This window comes from Pteropus medius, unplaced genomic scaffold (assembly GCF_902729225.1).
Source record: "Pteropus medius unplaced genomic scaffold, Ma_sr-lr_union100, whole genome shotgun sequence".
In the NCBI taxonomy this organism is placed as follows: domain Eukaryota; kingdom Metazoa; phylum Chordata; class Mammalia; order Chiroptera; family Pteropodidae; genus Pteropus; species Pteropus medius.
The window spans coordinates 22,107,983-22,132,783 of NW_024349801.1; the positions used below are offsets into that span (position 1 = coordinate 22,107,983).

At 34.7% G+C, this 24,801-nt stretch overlaps 1 protein-coding gene across 4 annotated transcripts in view; it reads right to left on the reverse strand.

The window, feature by feature from the left end:
* The window catches only part of GALK2 (galactokinase 2), a 105,488-nt gene that overhangs the window by 39,565 nt on the left and 41,122 nt on the right, over positions 1–24,801 (reverse strand). The window lies entirely within an intron of this gene.

Below are 24,801 nucleotides of genomic sequence, written 5' to 3' on the forward strand. Positions count from 1 at the left end.
GACAGCAGGAGGCAGGCCTGGCCAGATTAATGAAATCAGACAAGTATATGACCCAAGTCACTGCTACTAAATACCAAAGGGGCCTCCAACACCTGTGGTAAAGGCTGGTGTTGCTCCCTTGGCTGGCAAATCATTTATTTTGGCTCTAACTTTTAAAAAATGTTAGATAATGATGATAATAATGGATGGGCAACAGGCCTGCGATCTCTGTGGTTTGGCAAGTGTGTCCTGGAACTGCAAGTCCCTTCCCGTGGTCAGAGGGACACAACTACTCCCTGAGAGAGAGGTCTTCATATAGAGTTTTGAGCAGCACAGTCCTGCTTCCACCCTGACCCCTCCCCTCACCCCATGTCCTAACTGCAGGAAACCTGACTATTAACCAATTTGGACTCTCAGGAAGAGGGTAAAGAAGAGGGGGCCATTAGATAATTAACTCCAGCATAATCATAATTGTTCAAATTAACAACTGTTAATTTTGTCAATATGATTCTAATTGTACAGAAATGAACTCAAACCAAAGGAAAAAAAAATAACTCCCATGAATCATGATCTAAATCAACCAAATCCAACTCAGTGTGCATGTTTGCCTAAGAAAAGGGGTTTTATACAATATTCAACTCACGAAGATTTTGACTTGAAGTGGAAAGAATATTTAGGGTCAGGAAATAGAAGAGAGTGTTAAAAGAGTTGTTACAAGGCAAATAAATTGATTTTACTGAGTTATGCTCAAATATTATGCCAAGAGCATCTACTGAAGGTCACTGTAAGAAATAGTCACATGAACGTCAGTTTGCATTTGTTTTCAGGCTTCTGGAAAAATCATTTTCATTATGTTTTATGTGCTGTAAAGAATCTATGTGAGAAATGCTCTTTAGAACTTAGTACTCCCATAGAAAACATTGCCTTTTCTGAAGAACTGGAATAATTTCTCTATTCTGATCACAAGACCTATATAACTTACTATGTTTTCCTTTTCACTTTGGCTTCCAGAAATCTCAGTAAATAAAATTAAACAAAACAATTATGTCAAATAGTTAACAGCTGGTGTCTTTTTATTCTTCTTTCCTTTGCCCTGATTCTCTATTTCTAATTTACTAATCTTACTGAATAAATATTCTTGGTCATATAATTTCTAGAATTTTTCTCAAAAGGAAGTAAATATGCACTTGGTACAAGTAAAAAGAAAAAATGAGACATGACAGGGGTCAGGTGGAATACTCATGTTAAAAGGGACAATGATAAACACGAATACATTCTAAGAAGCAGGGCAAGGAGGTCCAGTAACCATATGCTAGAAGGAATAGTTAAAAGAATAGTGGAGATGTGCCTGACCTGTCAGGTAATGTTACAAAACACATCCACTTTACACAGTGCCACCACATGGTACAAGAGATGTGAACATTGTCTAACGGGAGGTGGTAGGAGAGAAGAGGAGGAAAAGACAATGATCTCCAAGACATACCAGTAAGGGTGGGCCCTGGTTGCTTTGCAAGGAAGACAGCGGGCTCTCTGCTATTAGACCAAACTGTAGTCTGCAACATCAGCCGCTGCCCTGACCAGCTGAGCCTTGGAATGGCAGCTCTGCTTACTTTCCCTCTTCACTTCGTGAGTCTTTCTTTTGACTTATTTGGGGAGGATATATTACTTATTTCTACAGCTGAAGTTTTAGCTCTTCAAAGCATTCTGGAATATTCTATGCTTTTATTGTTAATAATAAACTGGTAATGGTAAGTAACGAGATTTCCTGAGTTTTGTGAGACATGCTAGCAAATTATTGAAACTGGGGAGGGGATTGTGGGAACCCCTGAATTTATAGCTGGTTAGTAAGAAGTACAGGTGACAGTCTGGGACTTGCAACTGACATATGAAGTGAGGCCAGTCTGGCAGGACTGAGTTCTTAACATGGATCTGATGCTAACTCCAGGTAGTGTCAGAAATGAATTGAATTGAATTGAATTGACTGAACTGAACTGAACGAAACTGAACTGTAGGACACCCAGTTTGTATGTGGAGAGTAGAATTGGTTGGTGTCAGCAGAAACCACACATTTGGTGTCAGAAGTGTTGTAAGAAAAATAGTTTATACCCCTCTTCCTCCAAGGTCCCAATCAACACTCTAAGTTCCCTGAAGCTACCACATTATTTACGAAACTCAGTGTAATGAAACTTTATGAGATGTATGTCAAGCCATCCCCTCCCCATCTCTATCATTTTGGGGGGGACACTGCCCCCTTTCCCCTCCTTTTCACTCCTCCTGTTCCACTCTCCTACCACAATGTTATAGCAATATAGCTCTTGAATGCCAGATTCACACGCTGTAATACCTCATCTCCAACTCACTCATACAAATACCAACCCACCCAGCCCACCACATTTCACAGATCTCGGGGTGCATGCACCTTACTAAGGGAAAACTAACCAGAGTCCCTTTTAGATTCCTTTCTCCAAGGGAAAGAGAAAGAGAGAGTCAGTTTGGGGGTATCTGGATCTATTCCATATGATCTTAGAAGCCATCAGCAGTCGTTTTTTACCATGAAGAACAGAGAAGTAGAGGAAGCTGATCTGAAGATAGAGAATGAAACAGACAAGCAACAAGAAAGCAAGGGGCTAGAAGAAAGGGGTGAAGGGTTAAAGAAGTACAGATTAGTAGTTGATAGATGGTCACAGGGATGGGGAGCATGGCACAGGGAATGCAGTCAGCATTAATGTAATGGCGAGGTGTAGAGCCAGAAGAGAGAAAGAGCAATCGTGGGATCGTTTTATAAACTATATAAATGTCTAACCAAACTAATAATAAAAATATAGATAAATAAGTAAATATATAAATAAATAAGGTTACTTGTGACATGGACTCTGAAAGAAAAAGAAAAAGAAAAGAAAGCAAGGCATAGACCTAACAACATTTAGGTTTCTGGTCACTCCTGAAACCCAGCTGTATCCACTATCCTAGATTGCAAAATAGTCACAAGTCCTTCCACTCCCTATTTCCATCCTTTCAATGTGACTTTGGAGCTCTTCCCATGAAAAGGTGAAATCTATTTTTCCACTTCTTGAATCTGGAAAGTAACCTGTGTTGACCAATGGGATATGTGGCAAATGCGACACAAAGAGAGACTTGAAAAGCACTTGTACATGGGAGCTTGCCCTCCTGCTGTTCTTGGAAGTTTGAGATCTCTACTTGAACAAGCCTGGGCTAGCCTGGTGGATGGTGAGAGACATGTTGCCCAGTTGTTCCATCATCTAGCTGACTACCAGCCAACCCAGAAGCAGCACTGCCTAGCTGACCAGCAGTTGAGAGCAGATCTGTGAATGAGCCCAGCCAAGACAAGCAAAAGCACTATCAAACTAAATCCAGTCCAAATGGTTGTTTTAAGCCGCTTTTTTGAAAGGGTTTATTACACAGCAAAGGCGAACTGATAAATCCACATTTATATTCTGGAACACACCTCTTGAGTGTTTTTTTCCTTGCAAGCAAGAGTCTTTATAACACACATTTGCACTCAAAAATATTTTGTCTTCACAGAAGCCCAAAGAATATTCAAACATTCAAACAATTTTAAACATTCTGTTCTATTGAGTTAAAAAATATATGGAACTATTTGCACAATTGCATTTTATCCTTTCCCAGCCTCCACGATCATCTCCTCTATAGGTTATCAATTTTTAGTATATATGTGCTGCAAAAATAAGTACCCCATTGCCTGTTAATAAAAACAGACTTATGATCTGACCTCTGTTTATTTCATCTACTATAAGCACCTGCTGCTTTTATCACATAGTCCATGCTCCTGTCAAAGTAAACTAATTCCAGTTTCCTGAATATCCCATGCTCTCAATGCCTCTGTCTTTGAAAATGCTGTTTCACTTGCATTCATTCAACAAACATTTGAATGTATTGAGTGCTGACTGTGGGTAAGGAACTGTTATAGGTTCTAGGGATACAGCACGGGGAGAGATGAGACCAAAATGTCTATACTCTTCTCATCTTATCTGTGGCTAATTGCTCTTTCTCCGAGACTAAATTCAAGCAGCGACTCCTCTGGGAAATTTTCATGACCTCCTAGAACTGAGTTACATACTCTAACTCTCGGCTCTATCACAGCACTTACCAGTATAACACAGTGGTTAAAGCATATAAGTTCCCTCATCTCCAAAATAAGAGTTGTAATAATTACCCACTTCACTGAGTTGTAAGGATTTTAAAAGGCTACTATATAATTAGTGCACAACAAATGCTGGCTATAATTATTGGCCATCCAGCCTGAGGACCTTCCTACCTACCATTTCCTCAGTCTGAAACGCTCCTGCTCTGCTCAAATGTCACCTTATCTACAGACTTTCCCTCACATCCCTAAAATATATTAATAACACCTGCCACTCTCCATCTCACACCCTCCTTTGTTCTTTTTCAAGGTTTTACCATCTTATGTTATCTTTTCATTTATTTTTGTTTCCCCCCAATTAAATGTAAGCTCCATGAGAGCAAATACTTTGTTTTAGTCACTACTCTATCCCCAGAGCCTGAGAAAGTACCTAGCACAAAGCAGACATTCTATAATTTTCCAATTGAATTAACATATGCACTAAATATAGGTCCCTTGAACTGTAATATTTTTAAAAGGTACAAAGATTTTATTTTCATCACAATACTCAAGGTGACAATGAGTCCAATCTTTAGTTGTTAATATTATGGATTATTTTTAATTTTAAGTTAATTTCTTAACCTACTTTTAAATTCCTTCAGTATTCTATAATGAGAATGCATTGCTTTTATAATAAGAAAAATAACTTTCATGGAATCTATAATCATTCTGTATGAAATCAGGAAAAAACCTAGATTATTAAAAATACTTTTTTCACCTAGAGCCTTCTGTTGATGGCTCTAGGAACCTGCAGCTCACAAACTAGCCCTTAGGACTAAAAATTCACACTTGTAAACTGTATTCTGACTGCAATTACTTTCTGTCAATTCTTATAAATTTTAACTACGACACTTCAATTGGAAAATATGTAATTGACCTTAAAGTTCTGGTCAACAAGTGAAAACTCTCACTTTACTACTTTATAACAGCTATATAATACCTACCTCCTTTCTCCAGTGGAGCGAAAACTAGGAAACAGAAAAAAAAGCAAAGAGACCACGAGACTTTACACAAGTATGAAGAATAAAGTTAGATATAAAGGAAATGTTTCCATATGCATCGAAAGAGATCTGCACCTTTAAAAACACCTCCATTTTCTGTAGCCAAATATGTGTTATAGTTCCCTTGCCTCTTTTGTTCCTTGAACACCTCCCAATGTAATAACTCCTTTGCCTGAGAATATAAGAGGCAGGGGATAAAATTCAGAAAATTCAAGTTGGGGCCCAAGGGGGCATTCTTTACTAGTACCATTGCTATGACAACTCTACTAATTCACATGTTTGGATTTATGGAACATGTTTTCATGTATATGACATACGAAGCCTATTAGCAACTAGGAGGACCCCAGCACCTAACACAAATACCTGGAATGAGGGATGAGCTACATTTTCAACAACTGGTGTGGCATAGACTCCAACTACTCAGAAGAGACGTCAACCACAGGAGAAGATAGATATTGGTTGATCAGCCCTACCTGGAACATAATAGCCTTTCAATAAATGTAGATAAATAAATAAAACTTCTGGTTTAAGTTTAGCTGTAAAATTGATTGAATCTCAAGTGGTTATACTAAGTAAAAGCCCAAATAATAATTTACGTTATCACTAGCAAGTAATCATACTGCAAATGAGATCATGCTTTTTCCTCATTTCAGTTAAGCATCAGACTGGACACTGGGGATCCAAAGATTACAAACTGGATAGTCTCTATGCTTGAAGACCTCACCATAGTCTAGAGGGAAACATCTTTGCAATACAAAGTGAGAAGCACTATAGTGAAGTTAGAGGTTATATTGTGGTCCTTAGGCAAGGGAGCTTTAATCAAGATTGGAGGGTGCATTAAACAGTTTCTCAATTAGATTTAACCCGGATCCAGTTGGCTATCTCACAAACACACACCAATGACATGGTACTCAGTGAACAAACACATGTGGATGGTTCAGTAGACAACAACACAACTAACTGTCTGCCTCCTATAGATAAGGCATCAACCTCACATGCAAAGGACAGCACTGTTTATCTTTTCTCTCCTATAATGTACCAACCAGATGACTACAGAAACCTAAAAGATCAAATGACCACCCTGACTTCTGTCAACACCACCCACCTGGGAAGAAAAAAAAGGTCAATAAAAATATGAAAGCATGCACATGACAAGCAGGCGTCTCCCCATGTCAGGCCACTCTTAAGTCCACCTGTTCTCTGCAGAAGCTCTGGCTTAAATCCAACATTTATCTAGATGGGCTGCCAGTATCGTTTTTACACTTTGACATACTACTGATCAACCTCTTTTAACCTAACATAAAGCTTTAAAGAATTAAGCCTGTGTAGCATAAACCCCTTAAAAGATTACAATAATTAGAGATACAGAGACATGTAAATATTTGTTCGTTAAACCAAATTATGTTGCCTGGTATTTTCTTTGGAGGCTGACCATGTCATTACACTGAAATATGATATATACAAACCCTGAGTGACTGCAAGTGAAATAATGTGACCCTATATACACAGTTACAGTTTAAAATTACATTTGCTTGGGTTATTTTTATGTTAGAAATCTCAAACAGTTTATTCCAGGCTTAGTACATTTTGTTTCCTAAACAAAACAATGAAGGAGAACATAAAAAGACTTAAATAGCAGTTCAACAATGAAGAATTTTAATTCCTTAAGAATTTGTGATTTTTAATTCATTAGTATTTTCATTCAACAAATATGCATTGAGTGTCGTATTTATTAAAACACACAATAGAAGACAAACTAAATACATTACAGTATCTATTTCCACTTTTTAAAATATTTCTTAACTATTAACAAAAAGCTCAGCTTTATAAAAGGGAATTTATATCACGTACCTAAACTAAATTATTCTTTTGGATAAGCAGCACATCTCCGTCTGTCTCTATGTATTAAAATACTTTTTTATCTTTTCACAATATATATAAATATTGAATCATTATGTTGTATACCTGAAACTAATATAATGTTACATGTCTACAAAAAACAAACCAAAAAGAAAATTTTTTTAAATAATGGAATAGACAGAAATCACATGATTTGATTCACTGGGCAGGACCATCATCTATGTAGTATTGCTGGGGAGAAAAAAGTTAATCTTAATTTATTAATAAGGCAAATTCTGACAAATCCAAATTGAGAAAATTTAATCAAAAAAAGTTGATCTAAACACTTCGAAAATGTTACTGTCACAACAGACAAAAATCTTGAGCACTGTTCTAGAATAAAATAAACTGAAGGAAATGTGACACTTAAATGCAATGACTGGATAAGAAAAAAAAATGGAAAAAGAAAGGATATTATTTGGGACAATTAGGAAATTTTAATATGAACTGTATATTAGGTAATAGTACTGTGTCAATAATATCTGCAATTAATTCTCAAATGTTTCAGGAAAAAGTAGAAAAAAGAGAAAACATTTGTGGCAAATGTTTATGAAAATCTAGGTGAAAGACATATGCATGTTCATGGTCTTTTCTTGTTCTTTTTCTATACATTTGAAATTTTCCATAATAGAAGATTGAGGAAAAAAGTGCTTCATTAACAATCCATCTAATTATGTGTGTGACATTTAACACTGTTGTTAATAAGTAACAATTTATAATACTTTATAATTTTATCCAAAAAAATTGAAGCACATAAATGAAAACTTCTAAATATAAGGCATCTTATATTAAAACACAGGTTTCCGTGAATTATTCCTAAAGGAAACTGGCATTTAAAATTTTTTTCTAATAAATTTTTTGCTTTATCATTGACTTTTCTTAACCATAGCAATCTTATTTGAAGAATTAAATATTTGTAAATCTGACAAAATACTTTAAGTCATGAAAATAAACAAGTACAACTTAAATTATGAAACTAAAAAGGAGCACTTTTATCTCTTTACACTGTAGAGCTCTTTATAGTATGTAAATAAATTTATATTTAATTTTTTTAAGTTTAAATTTTATCGATCACTTGAATTTCTGCAGATATTTTACAAAGCAATAATGCAATTTTATCACAAGAAGAAACATTAATCAGATATTTTCTGGCTGCCCTTGTAACCACAGGAGTCACGACCAATTTTAACTTCTCTGTAACTTAAATTATAGGAGATTATGGGCTTTGATGACCACACATAAAGTTCCACAGGGCCTCGCTTCCACTTGATTGAAATAAACACAATCAAAATTAACAACTGGTTAATAGCCCAGAAAGTCTTCTTATGTGGGATGTTGCCCAAGATCTTTGAAACAATTATATTTTATTTGCATGTTTAAAAGAATTAAATCAACATATTGGTCAAAGAGTAACCTGGGTGGCACGCATTAAAATCTATCATTTGAAAGCGATATCCAAAAAAAAAGCTAACCTACTTTTGTGTTGTCCTTAGTAAGATCACATTGGTACTGAAACAAAGCAGAGCAACTGAGTGGTAACAGCATAACCTGAGTTGCTAGAAAATAAATCTAAGGAACTTTCCCAGTTCATTATAAGAAACAAAATGTAATGGGGTTCCCCACTCCTGCTCCCAGTATTGCTCCCAAGAAGTTATGATATTCCATGGGGAATAATTTAATTACAGGGTAAATTAACGTGTCGAATTGCCAACCCGACAGTTGAATAGTCTACATATGTGAAACAAAACCTTAGCGTATGTTCACTTTGCCATTCAGACACCCAAAAAATAAATCCTTTCTTCTCTGAAAAGTTTTATTCTTTAAAAGATTTATTTTTGAATAAATTTAAAAAGATAAATAATAGGAACTTTGGCTTTTACATTACTCATTTCAGCCATTTATCGTGGGATATCTTGGCATATAACAGTAAAATGATAACTAGAGAAATATGATGAGTTGTGAAATAAGGGTTAAAAAGCATAAATTTATCACACTGGACAACATAATAGGATTTGATAATAAAAATTTGCTAATTTGAGGCAACTGGCAGTATTTACAACCCCTAATTCAAACCAGTGTCAAAGGTCTAGGATTTCGATAGGCTAGCCCCAGTAGCTTCACAATCCAGTATTTTATAGTGAGGTAGGATCTTTAAAATGCTAAGCAATAATTTGGCTGGAAAACTCAATAGGTACAGTTTTTCCTCTTTAATTTTGATTTTTCTTGAATGTTAAGGCTATTGTCTAATAATGACCATCTATGATTCCCTAGACGGATGAGGCCAACACACCTGTCTCCTGTGTTCTGCTTCAACTGAAATCAAAAAATGGGGAAGGAAACATGATGAAGCAAAGTTTGGAAATCTCCTAGAAAATCCAATCCAGAAAGATAAAAGGCTGCCCTTGAGGGCTGCCTACTGACTCCACTTTCACCTAACCTTAGACATCCCACAGAAGGGGGAGAGAAGCCCACCTGCCCGGGCCTTGAAGTATCCCACTCTACCATGGCTCTCTGCACCTATAGATGGTTCTTTAATAGCAGAATCAGCAAGACTGCATCCAAAAAGTATTACCAATTTCCTCAAGAGGAAAATTTTGCAAAATAGCAAGACTGACTTTATCCAAAGAAGGTTCAAAATAACTACTAGTTAAATGTTTAATAATATACTTCAGCATAAATGTCACTTCCTACATCCTCATGTTATTGCTACCCACAATAATACTCAGTTTTACTAACAACTGGTAATCATTTTAATTGGTAATTTTTTTTCTCTTCTTCATTTCTCTTACTTTAATTATGTACTAATTACATAACCTAAAGTAGCCTTTCCACAAGTCATTCTTTATCATTGCTGGACTCCATTCTCCTTATAGATTAACCTTATGTGAAAGTATATTGCCCACTTATTTGTTTCTTGTATCTGTCTCTCACTTCTAGATTATAAGCTCCTTGTCTACCTCATTGCTCTAGCCCCAGTTCCAGAACACTGCCTGGTTCGATAAACATTATTGAATAAAGGAATGAAAAGTAAAGTTCTTTTTATTATGCTTACCAATTTGGGGTTCATGGTATACCTGAATCTCAGAGTTAGAAGGAAAATAAAAAGGCTTCCAGTGAAACTAGCCTAATCATTTTCCAGTGACCCAGAATGCCTCACCTGCTGAGAAAATCTACCTTCTGCTAATTGGAATGAGAATTATACATTGTTATTACTATTATCATCATCATCATTATGTGATGATGATGACAATAATGATCACTGCCACTTATTAAGACTTAGGCCCTGTACTTTGTATACATTAATCTTCACAACAACTTTATTGGGTAAATATTATTCCAATTTTATAGACAAACAAACAGGTTCAGAGAGACTATGTAATGTTCAAGATCACACAGCTCTTGAGCGTATGAGCTTGGAGTCTGAGCTCTCACTGACTCCAGAAGCCATGCTCTTCCCACCATACCACACTGTGGAATGCTAAACTGAAATCAGCTTCTTTTAATTCCATCCTTCAGTCTTTATGATCAGGTCAAGTTACTTTCCTGTGTTCTGATCCCTTACCAATTCTGTTACTATTAAAATTAAGAAGTTATATCCATTCATCCAAATTCTAAACAATCTCCAACAGCATTTCTAAAGCATCTGGTATATTCAGTAACCAAAGAAAATTTGTAAAATATTATTTTTCTTGTCATTTATTTTAAGAATACCTAGATAAAATATTATTAAATCATTTGTATATGCACATATTATTCATTGCCTACTGACTTCACTAAAATGTTCCATAAATGTATTATTTCTCTAGTCTCACTCTTAGCAAATTTACCTAGGATTTGACCCCAGTCTCTTGGTTTTAGAATCATCAAAGACCTTAGAATAATTAAGTTGGAAAGTCACAATATGCTTGCTAAAATGCATCCTAAATTAATTGAAAAATTAATACTTATAAATTTCTTAATGTGCTTTTAAGATAGTGAGTTATTAAAAATATAATAGAAAAAATACTCAAAAGAGAAAATAAAAATTATGTCTATAGAGACTAACTCTAAAAATTAAATTTGAGAAACAGGAAAACTTGATAAAAAAAAATGGGACTTTCTTATGAGTTTTTATTAGATTTTTCAAAGATAGTAAACAGTCACTTCAAGGGTATGGGTATTTGCAAATTAAGTCAATGCACTTAGTTTTAATGGCAGGAAATGGGCAGTGTAACTTTGAAATGCTTCACAATGATTACGGTGTATTTGAATCTTTCCTTGGAGCCATGGGAAGCTGGATTTCACTTTCAGTTCTCACTCTCAGTTTTTTTTTCTTTTGTTTTTCTTTTCATTTTTATTTGTTCATTTATTTCAATTAAAACTAAGAGCATTCTACCCAGAAGAAAAAATATGTGTGGTCAATTCAAGATCTTGGTTACCCCAGTATCTCCACCTAGTGGGCAATGAGATTATAAAGTTTTTTTTATTCAGTAAATTCCCAATTGCCAAGTTTATTAAGCAAAGTAATGTGAGAAAGACAGATAAAATAAAATCAGCAGGAATTTTCCTGGGGATGGAACTATCAGTCTGCAATATCAGAAGAGTTGATTACATTGTTATAAGTACCTGAACCCATAGTGTTCCAAAATTGCTAAAGTTTGGACAATAGTTCTTCAGTGGGTTTTTTTTTTCATTACTGATTTTCTTATCATTAAGATCTAGATTCTTGAAAAATCCATTAGAAAATTTAGATATCACATAAGCATGAGTTTAATTATAATTAGGCAACTCTTCATAAATGATAGTCTTAAGAATTGTTTTACCTCTTAGATCACAGAATATTAGTGCTAGAATGGGCCTCAAAGACTTAGTAGTCTAAATGCACTTATTTTACTAGTGAGGAAATAGACTTAGAGACCGTGACTTCTTCTCAGTTAGAAAACTGGAAAATAGTAGCACCAGAATTCAGACCCAGTCTGTTTTATCAGTCCCATGCTCTTCAAAGAAAAAATAGATGCATTGTCCTAGGAGAAGATAACTGCTTTCTTTGGAACAAAGTATTCATTTTACTTTTTTCTTTAAGTCATCCAAATATAATACTAATGATAAAGACAAATGGTTGTTTTTCAAATAATGATGATAGTGATGATAATTTACTAATTTAATTCAATCTAATTAGTCACCTCTTTTATGCCAGGCATTGTAAAGGTGCTCACAAGAAAGTGAGATACAATCATCTCTTTCTTCAGGGGAAATGTTTTGAAGGTTATGTACTATTTCCAGACTGGCTACATTTATTTAATTCTTAACAGATTTTTATGTCTTTCAAGATTAAAAAGTCATCTCCATTGTCAATTACCACTACCTTGCCCAAGTCCTAGAAAGGCTGAATGAACCTGAGCCCATCTACCCAATGACTGTGCCCTCGTTTTGTTGTGTTATTGCTGTTGTTGCTATTGTTGTTTGGTCTTTTTAGACCTTAAGGGGAAGTAGACGCAACATTAGCATGTTCTAAAAGTGAAATCTGCCATATTTCTTTGATATAACATAGAAAGCCAAGTAAATAATCTGCAGTTAGGCTCCAAGAAACCTCTGAAAGGCAAGACTCTGGTATAAGAAGCCAGCAGTCAAACATTACTTTACAGAGTTAAGTGGCCTGGCATATGGATCATTCTAAAGTTTTTTTTAATTTCTCCAAATGCTAAACAGATGCTGTTACATTATTCATTTTTTAAAAGTACATATCTTACTGCACCAATGTTATTAGTAAAATGTTCCTGCTTACAATACAAATCAGTCACAATTTTAGTTCCTCTGAGTAAGTGTCTAAAGATACAATGTCAAACATGCAGTAGGCCAGAGAACCCTGGAGTCTATTTAATGAAGCAGGTGGCTTATTCCTGAGAAATCCTTAAAAAAAAAAAATTCATGAATCTGTCAGGCTATTTTGTGTCCAAGTTCTTTACTTCAAAATGAAATAAAAGAGTGTAGAATATTTTCAACTCAAGGAAGATAAAATTAAATGTACATACAGTGATCTCATCCTATGTGTCTGCTTAAATATAACTAAAGTGCCTTTTGCTTCAGAATTATCAGTTTAAAAGAAGTCAAACAGAAAATTGGTTTAAAAGGAGTGGATATTTACAACATATAATATATTAATGATTAACATATAGAGTTCTTATGGAGTGATAAGATGATGATTAATGAATACTCCAGAAGAAAATGAGCTGGTTAGACATATAACAAAGTTGAAAAAATGCAAGTGATCAATAGAAAAAAGAAAAGATGTTTAAACTATCTAATAATAAAAAATATGCCCATGGCAGAATCTATCAAACTGAAAAAGATTTAAAAGACTGACAGAATGTTAGCAAGGCTGTGAGGATATGGACTCCCATGGAATGTTGCTCCATATTTGTTGGTAAAATCTTCCTAGATGACAATCTGACAATGAATTTCAAAAGTTAAAATAATCAGGAAGAAGGCAAGGATGCCTCATTCACCACTGTTGTTTCAACATCATACCAGAGCCCTATTTAGTACAATACGGCAAGAAAAAGAAACAAAAGGTATATAGATTGTGAAGGAAGTAATAAAATTGTCTTTGTTCACAGGTGACATGGCCTTCCATGTACAAAAGTCAAAAGAATCAATGAAAAAACTCCTGGAACTAACAAACAATTATAATGGGGTTATAAAAGATTAATATGCAAAAGTCAATCACTTTCCTATATGAATGAACAAGCAATGAACAAGTAGAACTCAAAATTTTAAAAACAGAATCATTTACATTAACACCACTGAAAAGGAAATAAGTATAAATCTTATAAATTATGTATAAGAACTATAAAAGGAAAACTACAAAACTCTGATGAATGAAACCAAAGAACTAAAAAAATGGAGAGATAGTCCATGTTCATCAATAGGAAGACTCGATATTGTTAAGATGTTACCTCTTTCCAACTTGAACTATAGATTCAGTGCAATCCCAATCAAAATCCCAGCAAGTTATTTTGTAGTCGTTGACAGATTTTAAAGTTTATTTGGAGAGGCAAAAGATCTAGAATAGCCAACACAATATTGAAGGAGAAGAATAAGTTGGAGGACTGACACGATCCAACTTTAAGACTTAAAGCTACAGTAATCAAAGATAGTGTACTATTGGCAAAAGAACAGACAATTCGATAAATGGAACAGAAAAGGGAGCCCAGAAATAGATCCACATATATATATAGTCTTCAACAAAAGGGCAAAGCAATATAGTGAAGCAAAGATAGTTTTTTCAACAAATGGTGCTAAAACAACTGGACATCTATATTAAAAAAAAATTAATCTAAATGCAGACCTTACAGCTTTGTAAAAATTAACTCAAAATGGATCACAGACCTAAATGTAAAACATAAAACTATAAAACTCCCAGAAGATGACATACAGGAAAACCTAAATGGCCTAAGATCTGGTGATGCCATTTTAGATACAACATCAAAGGCATGATCCATTAAAAAAAGAATTGATAAGCTGGACTTCATTAAAATTAAATATTTCTGCTCTGCAAAAGACAATGTCAAGAAAATAAAAAGAGAAGTCACAGACTGGGAGAAATATATACAAAAGACATATCTGATAAAGGACAGTTATCCAAAATATACAAAAAACTCTTAAAACTCAACAATATGAAAACAAAGAACCTGATTAAAAAATGGACCAGAGATCTTAGCAGATACTTCACCAAAGAAGATATACAGATAGAAAATAAGCATATAAAAAGATGCTCCATATCATATGTCATTAGGAAAATGCAATTTAAAACAATGAGATACCAGTACACATTTATTAAAATGCTTAAAATCCAGAACTCTAAACGCAGATAAGAATGTAGAGCAACAGGAACTCTCATTCATTGCTGGTGGGAATGCAAAATGGTACAACTACTTTGGAAGACAGTTTGGCAGTTTCTTTCAAAATCAAACATACTCTTACCACATGGTCCAGCAATCGCACTCCTTGGAGTTTACCCATAGGAGTTCAAAACTATATCCATGAAAAAACCTACACAGATGTTTACAGCAGCTTTATTCATAATTGATAAAACTTAGAATCAACAGAGATATCCTTCAGTAGGATGGATAAATAAACTTTGTTACATCCAGACAATGAAATATTATTCAGCACTAAAAAGAAATGAGCTATCAAACTATGAAAACACATTGAGGAAACTTAAATGCATATTACTAAGTAAAAGAAGTCAATCTGAAAGGTTATATAGTGTATGGTTCCAACTATATGGCATTCTGGAAAAGGTAAAACTATGAAGACAGTAAAAAGATGAGTGGCTGCCAGTGTTAGGGAGGAGAAAGGGAGGAATAGGCAGAATAGAAAGGATTTGGGGAGCAGTGAAACTTCTCTGCATGATACTATAATGATGGATACACGTCAGTATAAATTTGCCCAAACGCATAGAGTGTGCAACACCAAGAGTGAACCCTAATGTATAGTGTGATGAAGATGTTCAACGCAGGTTCATCAGTTGTAAATAATGTACCCTCTGGTGGAGGATGTCAATAATGGGGGTGGGGGGTTATGCATGTGTGACAGCAAGGGGTACGTGGGAAATATCTGTACCTTCTGCTCAATTTTGTTGTGAACCTAAAACTACTCTAAAAAATTGTGTATTCTAAAATTATTTAATTTTTTTAAAAATTTTAAGTTAAAATGAGAATATCTTTAACCCAATAAATCCATTTCCTGGGATTTATGCTAAGAAAAGAATTGATCCAGTGTGAATAAAATTATTCATCCAAGCCTTTTTTACAATAGTGGAAAATTGGAAACAAACTAAACTTTTACCATAGGAGTTAAATAAATTACAGTACATCCTTGTAAAGAAATATTGTTATTAAAACTGATGTTATACATAACCCTGGGGAAAAAACTGAAATATCTAATTATAGGGCCAAATGAATTATAGTACGACCATGTAACATTAAACAAGGCAGCCATGAAAAAGAATCCAGTAACTGTATATGGACTGATATGAAATGATTCTCTATATTTGTAAGTGTAAAAGCAAAGCAGAAGAGAAAATATATATGTGGGTATCACAAAAAAAGGGAAAACATATGTATATATTACAGTGCATAGAGTCTTCCTTGGAGGATTAATAAAAATTCCTTAGTAGAAGACTTTTTTTATTAAAGTATAAGACACATAGAGAAGAATGTATAAAGCATAAAATAAAGCTCAATAATTTGTCACAGAAAGAACATCCATGTAATCACCATCAAGGTCAAGAAAAAAAGTACTGCCGGCACCCTACAAAGTCCCTTTATGTCATCATCTAATCATTTCTCTTCCCTAAGGTAGCCATGATACTGAATTCTACTTTCTAATTTATTAAGATTTTTTCATAAATGAATGTTAAATTTTATCAAATGCTTTCCTTTATCTATCAAGTTTACCATATGTTTTATTCTGTTAATGGTAAACTCCATTGTTTTCAATTGGTAAACCAACCTTTAATTCCTAGAATAAACTGAATTTGGCTATTATATATTATCCAGTTATATTACTGGATTAAATTTACTAATAATATTGTTTAGAATTTTTTGCATCTAGTTTCATGAGAAAGATTAACCTGTAATTTTCTTTTCTTATAATGTCCTTGGTTAGATTTGGCATCAAGGTATCATATTTGGTTTGGTAACAAGGTTATACGGGCCTCATGAAAGAAATTGGTAAATGTTCTCTCTTTCGATATTCTTTGGGAAAATTTGCATATGTCATTTTGCTTGACATTTCTATTTTTCTGTTAATCCAATCTTCCCAACTAAAATTGTAAATTCATTAAACTGTACATAGGGTTTTCTGTATCTTAAGCATCCAACCTTCTGCTCTGGATATAACAGGATTTGAAAAAAATAATCGCTATCTTGACAATGAGTATAAAATCTGTCATCTGTAAATAATGCAATTCACATTATTAAGCACGCATATGAAAAATTATAATTCACTTCCATCTATTTTAGGACATCAGAAATATTACAGAATGTTAGGGCTGGACTCACTACAGTGTGCTCCCTATGTGTACAATACTGATTACATTACACCATAGGTAACCGCATGGCTGAGTGGAAAAAGTTTCTATTTTGAATCAAATCTATCTGAACTAGAATCCAGACACCTATTCTCTGAGCCTCAATATTTTCCTCTGCAAAACTAAAATAATAATAAAACTTGCTTTATAAAGCTACCATGAAGTTAGAGATGATGTGTATAAAACATTTAGGCACTATAGTAATGAAGAAAAAAGGCATCTTTTACTTTCACATAAATTCTAACACAACTTTAAAGTCATATTTACCAGTAGTAAACCCCAACTCTCTATGTCACCAGAATTGCAGTGTGTGTCTTAAACAGTCTCCATTAGTTAACATTTTCTTTTTGAGTCACTTTCTTCTATACATGACACAGTTTGTCTCCTTACCCGAAAAACTTCGTACAGTTACAAAAACTTCCCTGACTACTAATTTATTTTCCTACTTTACCTATTTTCTTGCTAAACTTTTCCAAAATCTCATATCAGGAAAGTCAGGGAACTAGATGTATTTAGAAAATTTAACTGATTTACTCTTGTGAATTTAAAGGAACGTCTACTTTTACTCTCACTTTAGAAACAGAAATTGAGGCATAGGGAGGTTTATACAAATTACAGAGTAAATTGGTCACAAAGGAGGACAAGGTCTAGAGCCTCTAACTGTCCTGCTTATTCTATCAAATATTAGTCCAAAAATATGAATAAACAAAATAAAAATAAAAGGAAAAAAATATTATTCTGGGGGCCAGCATAAGGTAACTCGTTCAAGATGGCTACCACCACCTCTATGAAACATAAATGCATGGAAGTGGATGCCAAAACCTCTGAATTTGATAAGGGGATTATTTATCCTTGTATTTTAATCTTTTAGTTATTTTTGCTGCACACAATAAATGTAATAGTAAGGGCTATGCACATATATAGTATACTTAATATCACCTGCATTGTCCCAATTAATTCTTTAAATATTGGATAATACTTAACTTATTGCTGGGTGCAAATAAAAGTTTGGAGGCCTGGAAACACGATGACCTAATAATGATAAGATCACAACAAAAGTTCAAAACACAACCAGGCACGCGTATGAATTTGCAGCAAAAGTGGTTTCATTTGAAACCACTTAGAATCAGGGACTCATATTCCTCCAATCTGCTGCTCCTCAATTAGTCTTGTTTGCCTTAGTTTATGCTAAAGGTAAACATGTATATAGCCTGGAAAGGAAATGGAAAAAAAAAACAGAGGTGACCTAAACAACCTCTGCAAATCAAGGCTTCCAATCTGCAATCAAATAGCTTAGTCATATCATCCAAGTGAACCCAAATTACTCAAAATTATTAAATAAATGATTCAGTTCCCAATCCTACACCTACGAAAGAATATAACCAGATATACAAACACTGTCCCACATAACTGAAAGAAACTTGGCTTTTTTTTATGAATAAAAGTATGTGAACAATTTAAATTGAGATATTAACAATATTAACTTAAATTTTCAAACATTTGAAACACAGGCCACCCAGGGCTGACACTAAGCCCTTCTGGTTTTTGTACCAGTGAGCACATAGCTTCAGTTCATGTTCAGCACTTAATTAAGAGATTCTTTTCAAAGATTGTATTCTGGATTTACCATCTTCTTAGAGGCCATGCTGCTGCAGTTCATTAGCAGTCAACATCTGGCTGGAATGTTTTAAACTACTACTTTCCTTAACCATTATATGGATGAGGTTTTTGTTATTCTAAGCAAACTGAAACAGTGTCTTTCTATGGACTTCTAAACATATTAGTGACAGTGCAAACTGTTTTCTTATTTTTCTTATACCATGTAGCAAACTGCTATTAAAACATTCAAATCATACTTTAAACCTTCGTATAATTGTGAGATTCTTTTCATTTTATAATGTTGACCATGTCTTTATTTTTTAAGTGCAAGGTCTCATTCTGAAGGCCAAGAAATATTTAACTTAAATGTAGTTATATGCAAAGAAAAAAACAGCCTTAAACTTTCTCAAGCAAACAGCGTTTATAAACTCAGGAAAATGAAAACTTGGACATATTTGGTACAGAACCTTGAACATTCCACTTCTTCTGAACCTCAAAGGTTCCTTGCACAGTATGGATTTCAAACTTCAAAAACACTCCTTTGAAAAGAGTATCAACTCAAGTCTATACAACTGATTTGTCCCTGAAATCAAGTTAACTAAATTTGTTCAGGGACTTAAGCAACTAGAAAAACATCCCTGTAGAAAAAATAAGGTTTTAAAAGAAATTTCATGAGGCCGCTTAAGCATTTCTAGGCCTCGGCTGACACATATTTATAAGTCTGGCTCAGAGAACTGTTATAAGACACTTATGGGTTCGCTCTGCCTGAAATGCCCTTGGGCCTCTCCCAGTACTTTGTGTTGAGACACAGCCTTCCTTTCCTTCAATTTTTTTTTTTTTTAGAACTCACCACTTACTTAAAATATTCCCCATTTAACTTCACCAAAGAGCCATTCTTACAACACTATTCTCATTTTACATAAAAAATACTTCACACCTTGTATGAGATAGATGCTCGATTAAAGTCTTCTGTTAGTATTTCACTACATATATTTAAGTTCAATAAGGTCATTGACCATTCCTTTTCCCTTCTTTTTTTTTAAACTGGTCTCTCCCATGCCAGGATACCCCCAGCTGAAAGAATTCAAATCAATGTAAATCATATCTTGCCATCCTCAGCTCACAGCCCTCCAAAGGCTTTCCATTACACTTGGAATGAAATCCAAATAAGACCCTACACAATGGGGTTTCTGACCACCACCCTCAGCTTACCTCCCATCATTCTGCCCTCTCTCCTACTCGCTACACCCCAGTCACACAGGCCTCTGCTATTCCTGGACTCTGACAAACACATTTTTACCTTAGGGCTTTTGTACTTGCTGTTCCTTCTGCCGCTCTTCTCTGTTCACTCTGTTCAAATTCTCTTTAGAGAGGACTTCTCCTAACTCCCTATCTAAAACAGCAACTACCGTTTATATGGCCTATGCATTTATTTGTATATCTCCCACCATCACCACAATGACCAGCATGTAAGTTCCATGAAAGCAGGGCTTCAATTTTATTCACCGTTGTATCTCTGGTGCCTAAAATGATGCCTGGCTCATGGTAAATGTTCCATAAATGTCAGTGAATCACTGCTTGATTTGTCCCAAAACTTGGGGTAGGAAATTTATACTGTGGCTGAAAAGCCTATCTTCTGTGGGAAGCACTCCCTCACAAATTCAGTGTTATTCCTATTATTCCAGGTTTCCCATTAATGAACAGGATTCTTAACACCTAACCATGCGCTTCCCCAGCTTCCTCAGTAGACTGCAACCCTCAAGGAAAAGTTTTATCTCCAATTCATATCTTGGTTACTCAGTCACATGAATTGTATTATTGACAAAATGCCAAAGATAACCACACAATGAATGCCATCCTACCCCACTGGTCCCTGCTGGTCATTTCAATCCTCATCAACCAAGGTAATAGGGGATTTCTCCTCCTTAGACTTCAAAACAGGTGATGCGGCTCAGTTTTGCATTCTTCTACTATAGCCCCCAATCCTTCAAAGTGGATCTTCTGACTATCACTTGCTCAGTCCACCATATCATGAATTCAAAATCTATACCCCACGCTATTCCATCCCAACAGAGGAAAGAACTTGTGAGTAGACGCCAACCTAACACAGCCTACTATCTAAGTCTAGCCTTTAGAGTTGCCACCTGTCTCCCAAGACAGACAACTCTCTCTATTCTAAGATCCTTAAGAGGAACTTGGTCCTTTGTTCTTGGCCTCCAAGGACAACTCTAAGAATACACAGAAACTGGATACTACAAGTCTAGAGCAACCTGAATTCTGAACAAACAAAGTACAGGTATACCTTACACAATGTCCCACCAACTAATGTTTTCCTGTCAGAGCACCTCTTTGTTTTCTTGGTTTTTTTCAATATATGTTTTTAATTTTTCAATTACAGTTTGACATACAATTTTATATTAGTTTCAGGTACACAATGCAGTGATTATATATGTATATAATTTATGAAGTGTTCACCCTGACAAATCTAGTATCCATTTGACACTATACAGTTATTTAATGTTATTGACTATATTCCTTATGCTGTGCTTTACAACTCCATGACTATTTTGTAACTACCAATTTGTACTTCTTAATCCCTTCCCCATTTTTACTCACCCCTCAAATCCCCCTCCCATCTGGCAACCATCAAAATGTTCTGTATCTATGAGTTTGATTCTGTTTTGTTTATTCATTTATTTTGTTCTTTAGATTCCACATATAAGTGAAATCATATGGCATTTGTCTTTCTCTGTCTGACTTACACCACTCAGCTCAATACCCTCTAGGTTCATCCATGTTGTTTCAGGTGGCAAGATTTCATACTTTTTTATGGCTGAGTAATACTCCTTTGTATTTTTGTACTGCCTGTTTTTTATCCATTTGTCCATTGGTGGACACCCGGGTTGCCTCCACTTCTTGGTTATTATAAATAATGCTGCAATGAAATATGCACGTACATGTCCCTTCGAGGTAGTGTTTTGGGTTTCTTCGGGTAAACACTCTGAAGTGGGATTACTGGGTCCATCTTTGTCTCTTGTTACAGCCTTTGTTTTAAAGTCTATTTTGTTTGATATAAGTATTGCTACTCCAGCTTTTTTTGTCTTTCCATTTTCATTAAATATCTTTTTCCATTCATTTATTTTCAGTCTGTGTGTGTCTTTCGATCTGAAGTAAGTCTCTCGTGGGCAGCATATCTAAAGGTCTTGTTTTCTTATCCATTCAAAATGCTCTTTGATTGGAGCATTTAATTCATTTACATTTAAAGTAACTGTTGATAACACCTCTTGGTTGTTTGATACTCAAACTTCATAGGCTGTATACATCTCTTAATATAACACCTTTTTGAAAGGTGTTTACATAAGAAAAAATATATTTATATCCCCAAACCTAAATACAACATTGTTAACAAAACAGTGTGCAAAATACTGGACATCGGGTATTAACACAGAAGACATACAGTGTATTACTATGTAAAGTAACTGCTTGTTAACAAGCACATTGTTTAATGTTCACGAAGGTTGTTTTAAGTACTTTTCATGCTATTTCCGCATTATTTATATATAGGAATTTATACTCTATTTTTGTAACATTGTAGGAAATTAGTTAGAGGTTCTGAGTTGAGTAATGCTTTATAATTTTTCTTATTTAAAATAATAAGAAATAGGCCCCTGCTTAATGTCTTTGTGCAGAACCTCTGTTTGTTGGAATGGACTTCTGCCATTAAGTGGAAGATGCCTGTATTTTCTTGGATTCTTTCACCCAAAACTCATCAACAAGCCTCTCCCTAGGCCTTTCTGATCTGGTCACAGTCCAGCAACTCATCTGTTCTCAATATCTAAATTGGCTCATCGAATCTCTTCTTGCCTCTTCATCTTCCAGCTCCCCCAACTGTAGTAATTTGGGTCATCCACTGCCCCTCTTACCTTTCATTCCATTAACCCCTTTCTCCCTATCCTTTTCTTTATTTTCAATTAATTTTTACTTTCACTAAAGGAATATATGCACATAATCTAAAAGATCAAGGGAGCTAAAAGGCTTAAACAACAAAAGCAGTCTCTAGCTCTCACCTTCTCATCCTCATCCCCAGTGCTGTGTGCTCAGAGTCAAACACTTTCAATCTTATCTCTTGCTTTAAATGGTCAAATATAAGTAAAATGCTGTCTCCTAGTTATTCCATTTTAAACTTTATCTACTGCCCTCCTGTTACCGTAAATGAGAATTTTAGCTCTCGTACACCCATCTTTCCCTTCCCCCCAATCTTTCTTAATAAATTTATGCCAAAAAAAATTGGTTAGATCCATATTCAGTCCATTAATTAATAAGACTTACGAGGTCTTAATAATTGTTCACTTATAAGCCAAATAATGAAAAATAATTGATTTTTCTTTCTGGAATAGTTTTTTTCTTTTTTCCTATATTTAATAACCTCCTAATTTCCTCATTTGCTAAGTTTTATTTGTATGTCCAGCTAAGCCTTCTCATACCCTACAACAGTTCAGGAATATCACTCTCAATCCATTTTTAACAAAGGTCAAACATGTCAGACCTATCAGTTCTTTTTTCTTTTCCTGATAAGATTTTTCAATTTCTTTTTTTTCCCTCCCTCTTCTGCTCTACTCTACACTGAGTGTTGTCTAACTGCTGGGTGTCATGAGTGTTACTTTGGGATTTCCCTTCACTAACGTTCAATAAAAACCCAGTTTCTCTCTCCTGTGTTAGATTCCCCATTTCCTAGTTCCCATGTTATCTTCTTTCTTGATTTAACTCCCTAGTTTTGATGGATTACATCCTGTAGACTTTTAGACTTAGCATGTCTGAGAATGTCTTATTCTATTCTTACACTTGATCACAATTCATTTATTCTAAGCTATTTTAAAGATATTAATCTGTTGCCTTCTATCTTCCAAAGTTGTTTTTGATACATTAATTTTCATTCCTGATCCTTTGATTGTGATCTCTTTCCCTTCTTTTCTCTTGCTTTCTCATTCAGCTTCTAGTGTGTTTTCTATTAACATTCAAGTTTCAAAATCCCCAGATGGTATACTTTGGTTTGTTTTTTTCTTTAAAAACATTATTTTATTGAGGTATAATTTCTTTTTTATTATTACTTATTATGCCAAATACCCAGTGAGCACCTTTCAATCTGAGAATTCATGTTCTTATTTTGGAGGAATATTATTTTTTAAACAATTTTCTAGTGATTGTTTTCTGTTTCTCCCTACTAGTCAGATCTCAGATTTCTGGAATTGATCTATAAATTTTCCTATATTTCTCTCTCTTATTGTTCATCTCTTTTTTTACTCCCACTGCATCAGAGAGTTCTTCCAATCCTTTCACTAAACTTTTTGTTTTGGCTATCATATTTATAATATCCAAAAGCTCTTTCTTATTGTTTGTTCCTCATTTTAAAATAACATTCTGAAGACATCATGGCTTCTTCTGCTTTCAGCATTGTCTCAATGTCCTCTGAGTTCCTTTTTGTTTCTTCGTTTGCTTGCTTCATGTTAGAAGCTTTCTTCCAAGGTCTAAATATCTTTTAATGTTCTATCATATTTAAGTGCAAGTCACTAAAAAGCTGATTAGAAACTTTGTAAATGGGCTTCTAATAGGGTCATAGAGTAGCAGGAGAAATTTTGTGGGAGGTGGTCACCAAATGTCAGTATCTTTTCTCTAGGACATTTCAGTTTCCTCTGAGAAGAATCTTCCAATATTCCTGATGGAGTGCGGAGTGGTAAGCTGCTGGTGTGCTAGAGCTGACCAGAAGAAGGGAGTTGGGAATTGCACTGTTGAGACGCAGAACATTCTTTAATCCCCCAGTTTTTAATTCTATTCTCCTTCTGCCTCTCTCAATGCTCAGAGTCTCTATGTCTGGACAATCTCTGGTTGTTTCTCCAGAGACTCCTGCAAAGGTAGGAAGAAATGGTCTCCTTACTTAGCCAAGTAATAGTGGGCTCTGAGGGTCTAACTGCTCTTCATAAGGACTTTCAAATAAATTCACACCTGCCATATCACTCTGCTTTCTCAGGTACTGGGTGCCTTTAACTCCTAAGCTTTTCCAGAGAGCTGTAAGCCAGTTTGCTTTCCAT